We start from the raw sequence: 6628 nt of genomic DNA on the forward strand, positions 1-6628 counted from the left end.
CGGACGGTGGAAACCCCCCAGCACGTGTGTGCTTTATTCATGCTGTCCATCTATATGGGGTCCACCATGATGCATGTGTTGCATCCAAACCGTCAATCCATTTTGCAAGCTCATTTTTGGGCATGAGCTAAAGAATGAGTCAGATCCATCCACCTATGGGATCCATCATGATGCATGTGTTGCATCCAAGCCTCCTAGCCATTTGGAAAGCTCATTTTTGGGAATGAGCTAAAGAATGAGGCGGATCTAGGATCAAGTGGACCACATAGCAAATAGTAGTAGGGATTGAGTCCCTGCCATTGAAATCCTTTGTTGTCACAAAAGTTTGGATTATTAAGAAATGTGTTTTCCTCTTAATCCAGGTTTGTGTGACCTTATGACCGGATTGGATAGAAAATAAATGCTAGGGTGGGCTTTGGGAACCTTAATGGTGGAAAAATCACTATCTCCACTTATATTGGGTGTGGCCCATTTGTTATGTATGGGGCCCAATTGGTGTGGTCCATTTGAGATACATAAAGCCCATGTGATTGGCCCATTTTGATGTATTCTAAGGCCCATGGGTTATGGCCCATTGCAATGTACATAAGGCCCGTTGGTGAGACTCATTAATGAGGCCCATTTGATGAATGTAAGGCCCATGTGATACGGCCTATTTGATGTATCTAAGGCTCATGGGTCGAGGCCCAATGGGTTGTCCTTAGGGTCCATTACAATGCGTGATTTATCCATGGTTTGTGGCAGGCTATGCCTGGGAGCAATGTTGGTTTGACGTCCACATTGTAAGTATAATGTTGGTTAAATATCCGCATTACGACTCTCCCTAGGGCCCATTGATAGGCCGTACTTGTTGTGTGTAGGCTGTCTAGGCCCATCTGCATTGTAAGATTAGTCTATTACTTTATAACATGCTTAGTGTAGCTCCATGATTTATGCCCATACACATTATATGTATGCTTGATGTGAGAAATGTTTGATCATAACATAAGCCGTTGGGCTGAGACATTTACGGGACTCCTTATGAGATGGAGTGCCCCACATGAGTGCGTGGTACACGTGAGATTGTTGCATGACTGACGGTGTGACTCATGCATTTTGCGTTGTGTGTCGTAATTCACTGCACGCCCTAACAACACCAGGGCGGTGACCTCCACAGGCACATCGTGGATGGTTGTATCGGATACCGGAAATATTGGTTCTAGCATTATGGGCACTTAGGATGTCCGTGGGTGAAAATTCCAGAACCTTTTTGGTACCAGATGATGCTCCAATATCTAGACCGAGTGGATACACAGCGCCTGAGTGCCGAATACCAGTAGGCCGCGTCTCCCACTGTGTCGTGGTCGGTTGGAAGGGGGTGTGACCTTATTCGTCCGAGTGAGGGGGCTATAAGCTAGGCTGAGTTTGACCAGCTCGTAAATGAGTCCGCTATCGACGAGCCAGGTAGGTATTGACAGACTACTGGTCAAGTGGATAGTGTAGTCTCTTCCACTCGCTTGACTTTGTAGCTAGGGAGGAGGCAGTCAGTGTGAGGTGTATTAGACCCCAGTGATATCCAAAGAGGAACTGTACTGATATGTATACTTGATGAGTACTAGCACGCTTGCTTTGCATCTCGCATATGACATTTGGCTACATAGGCCTTGCATCGCATGGCTTTAGTATGGCCGATAGCATTTATGCCTTGCATCACATAGTTTTGGTACCGCTGATAGCATTCATGGATTTACCACATATTTTTGTATTACTCTGATATTGTATACTTGACACTCGCCTTGCGCACACACTTACACCACCCTCTAAGCTTTTGTAAGCTTATGCACGACCGTTGCGTGCAGGTGTTGTTGGACAGCAGTAGCGTTGAGGCAGGAGGGCGTACCAGACTATTTTGGAGCTTTTGATCACCCTTATTTTCCCTTTTCGCATTGTACTTCAAGTTTTTGACATAATGGATATGTGGTAATGTTGTTTTGTGACTTGGTTATGCTTGTGGTTATACTCCATTATAAAAAATAATAATTCATACTGAAAATCCTCCTTTTAGGATCCTAGGATCAGAATCTGGTGTATGGGCGCTAGGAGCCAAGAATGGGGTACTACGGAGGCTGTTGGCACTGGATTCGGCGATCGGGAATTTTGTGAGCCCGTTTTTTGAGTTTGGGGCGTGACATCAACCACTCGTCTATTAGCACCTAAAAAGCCCATAAACCCGACCCAGCCCTATAAATCTTTGTAAACCTAATTTTTCCCATTTTCTTTCATTCTCTCCTTCTCTCTCACACACAAGGCAAACCAAAATCTCATTTATCCACGAATATATTTAGGGCTTGGGCTTAGGGGAACTCAAGTCAGACTTTGTGTAAATGTCCTGGGCTAGACTATTTCAGCCCGTCACGGGCCCAAGCTAGATTTGAGCTTAGGTTCAAAATTGCAGACCGGGCTTGGACAGCTCAGCCCAACCCTAATCCTGCCCATTGACAGCCCTATTGATATTGTGGCTCCACTATAACATATGTATTTTATCCATGTTGTCTATCCATTTTTCCAAATGATGCCCTAAAATGAAGTAGATCCAAATCTCATGCAGACCACACCATCAGGAAACATTGATGATTAAACGCTCACTACTAAAAACTTTTTCAGGCCACAAAAGTTTTGAATGTAGCTAATATTTGTGTTTTTTGTTCATTCTAGTCCCAGTAGGGCATAGAGAACAAAGAGAAGGCATGGGTTAGAATAACATGAGGATATTTACACATTGTGTAAATTACAAAAGTATTTTGTCAGAACTCAAGCTAGGGCTACCCAACTCAATTGTGAAACAAGCTTATATTTTAAGTCCAAGCCCAGCCATTGGGGTTGAAACTCGAGGCAAACCCAGCCTAAATATTGCAGGCCCGATGAGCCCAGCGGAATGGGGCCAGGCCGTTGTAAGCTCTATTTGTAGCAAACCCCTGTAGAGAAATAAAGAGCCATTTGACAGCTTGAAATCTGCAGGGATTGATTCTATGAGTTGTATCTGGCAACTTACAATTTTAATGGCATGAAATTCAGAAATTGCGTTTGGCATTTGGATTTGTGGAATTCAGAAATATTTTCTGGCCCCACTATGATTTGAAATTGAATCTAATTCATTAATCAGGTGTGTCGTCTCATATTTTCCTTGGCTACGAAAATTAGGCGGGTCGAAAACTCAGGTGGACCACACCGTAGGGGACAGCTGTGACATCCCTTGTTTAAAACCTTCCAAAATACCTTTGCGCCCCAATTTTTTAACCCCATCCAAGCCATTCAGAAGATGCATCCCACCATGATGCATGGATGCCTAAGGAAACGCCAAGTGGGTCACACCAAAATGAACAATTTGGAAAATATAATTGTTAAATTAGACTAGAATCTCGAATTTTGTATCCCAGCTAGCTTTCAGAAAGAAAGCAAAAGTAGCTTGAAATGAGGATTCCAAGGCCAAAGATGAGAATTAATGTATTTTGGATTTTGAATTCAAATTCAGCCCTAATTCCAAGTTTAAAAATTAGGATTTACTTATTTATTTAGTTGTATATACACACCCATCGTATTGTGGAACTGCTAAAATAGTAACGTTTTTCAGAACATTACTTTTTTAACATATCCATGCATTGACTCCATTTTACCCCTAAACACCTTTTTTTTCAATCTTCTGTGTTACAATACATTTTTTTGTCAGTAGTTCGTGACAAACTCTTTTGCCTATTTACTTTTATTTAGTTTTATTATTTAATTTTTTTTTCAATTTCTTGTTCATTTTGAGAAAAAGGTAACATATTAGGTGCGCTTCCAACCTCACCCAAGATGGTCGCACATTTATCGTGGGGCTTACTTTGTCCATGGATTTTATATCCACGTCATCCATCCATTTTTTTCCACATCATTTTAGGGCATGACTCCAAAAAACGTAGATCCAAGGTTGTCTTCCTCTCTTAGGACATACATCCCTGTTTTCTCTTTAGGAATGAGTCTAGTTTGGTTTGATTTAGCAGAGACATCCCATGTCTACGTATTCTCTGCTAACATATCTAGAAAATCCCAAGCCTCATTATGATCTTTATCAAGAAAGGTTCCACTATACATCATCTCTATGAACTGACGGGTATCCATGGTGAGCCCCTTTCGGAAAGCATCAATCACGTGCCATGGTTCAAAACCATGATGTGGACAAGTAATTAGAATCTCTTTGAAACTCTCCCAAGCTTGAAAAAATAGTTCATTCCCCTTCTGGAAGAATGACATGATTTCTTATTTTAGTGCATTTGTTTTGTATTTGGGAAAGAACTTTTTCAAAAACTCTTTACTTAAGGCTTGCCTTGCAATGATGGTATTAGGTCTTAGAGAGTTAAGCAATGCGTTGGCCCGATTTTTTAGAGAAAATGAGAATAACCTAAGCTTAACTACATCCCTATTGTCATTATTTACTTGTAACGTTGCAATTACTTCCTCAAAGTCCTTGAGGTGCAAGTAGGGGCTTTCAGAATCTAAGCCATGAAATTTATGAATTAATTGAATCACACCTGGTTTAAAATCAATGTTCACTGTGTGAGCAGGGAACACTATGCAAAATGGTAAAGTTGATCTCTCAGCGTGTAAATGTTCACGTAAAGTCTGTTGTTGGTTTAACACATTCCTATGAACTTCATTTTCATCATCAAGAGGACGATTAGGTTGATTTTCTCTATTTTAATTTATAGTTGGATCCGACATATTTGGATTTGGATTATCAACTGGGTCTGGCATGGAATCCAAGGGATGTTGAGTGCCTCTTCTAAGTGACTGATTAAGGCTTGGAACTAGTCCACCTTTGGAGGAGAGTCGATGTTTTGATCCCTACTCTGACGGGACGTAAACCATCCACACCACATAACAAATACCACTAATTCAAATAATAAGTATGATACTTAAAAAAAAAAAAAAAAAAAACTTAACCAACAACTCAGGCGGCAGGGCTGACTATGAGGGTTCAATTCACAAAGCAAAATAAATCAACAACCCAGGCGGCAGGGCCGATCATGATGGTTCAGTCCACAAAGAAAAATAAATCAACAACCCAGGCGGCAGGGCCGACCATGAGAGTTCAGTCCACAAAGCAAAAATAAATCAACAACCTAGGCGGTAGGGCCGACCATGAGGTTTCAGTCCATAACAAAAATAAATCAACAACTCAGGCGGTAGGGCCGACCATGAGGGTTCAGTTCACGAAAAAAAATCAACAAAAGTAAAACTAATGCAAAAATTAAACTATGTTAATCTGGAAAATAGATTTAGCGGATGATCTTTGTGATCAAACAGCAACTGTAGGACAACCATAGCACTTGGGTGATAAAATCCCAAGCAGGGCAACCTTATGTCATAATCAGTGCTTGAAAGACCCAACTGAATTTACTTTCAAAGAAAAAAATCTACAGAAAATTTGGAGGATTTAGAAGAGAACTTACCTTAGAAGAAAACTTACCTTAGCTATTTTGCACAGATCTGATTTATTTCAGTCTCTTCTCGGCAACGGCACCAAAAGCTTGATTGCTTGCCTCCAAGTGCATAGGTTCGTAAGTAGTATCCCGTGAATACAGGGTCGATCCCACAGGGAGATGAATTGTGAGAAGGAAAAAATCAAATGTAAAACAAACTAAGTGATAAAAACTAAACTGATGATTTGATTTTGGAATTTTGAATGGATGTAATTCAACTGAATAAAATAACACCCAAGCTTCAAAGTTCCACACATATGTTAATGTTTCAAAATTATGATGACTTGGATAACACATCTAGGATCTGAATACTATGGTCAGTCTAATCAAAAAATAAAACAGTTTAAATATTTTAATAAGTGATATAAAATATTAAAAAATCATGGATTTGCACCATTGATATATATTCTCAAGCGTCAGTGATTTTAAGAATTCAATATCAATGAGATAATGAAAATTAAAGAAATATAACAGGTTGAGAACCTCTCCTATCTAGGAAATCTGATTGATATAGGGTAAGCCTATCCATCAATATGGATCTTATATGATGGAAATATATGGATCTCACAAGAGGATAAAAAATAAAACCTAAATAATAGATAACATACATACAACATTCTTCTCATTATTAAAACAATCAATTATCATATTATTAAAGAATTATTAAACCTATGAGCTTCCCTTCTAGCTTGAGCTAGAAGGAACTTAGAAAAACATAATTAAAATAAGAAAGGAAAAAAAATAAGAAGAAGGAAATAAATGCAAATAGAAAAAATCTTAAAAAAAAAAAAACTTATAAAACTCTAATAAAATTAAAAACTCTTTAAAAACCCTAAATTTTGCTTTGGGATGCCTTAAATGATGCTTAAAAATGCCTAGGAAGCCTTATTTATAAGTAGGGAATTCCAATTTTCGTACAAAGTTTAAAAAAACCCTAGAAACTACCTTAAATATACGCAGTTTCTTAAAATAGACTTATTGCTGCACAGTTTGTTTAAAATAGATTTTCTGCTGTGCAGTTTTTCAAAATAGACCTCAAAGCTTAAGAATACACTTTTTCAAGACGATTTCAGGATTCTTCACTTCAGATCTTCGATTTTCTTCATTCTTCACTTGGTTTTCTTGGATCT

The 6628-nt window shown here is 39.1% G+C and overlaps 1 non-coding gene across 1 annotated transcript; it reads left to right on the plus strand.

The window, feature by feature from the left end:
• Positions 1-4180: 4180 nt before the first annotated feature.
• LOC131232005 (small nucleolar RNA R71) lies at positions 4181-4287 on the plus strand. The gene has a single exon (XR_009164614.1). It is a non-coding gene; the product is annotated as a small nucleolar RNA R71 (small nucleolar RNA).
• The last annotated feature ends 2341 nt before the right edge of the window (positions 4288-6628 follow it).

Source organism: Magnolia sinica, chromosome 17, assembly GCF_029962835.1.
Source record: "Magnolia sinica isolate HGM2019 chromosome 17, MsV1, whole genome shotgun sequence".
In the NCBI taxonomy this organism is placed as follows: Eukaryota; Viridiplantae; Streptophyta; class Magnoliopsida; order Magnoliales; family Magnoliaceae; genus Magnolia; species Magnolia sinica.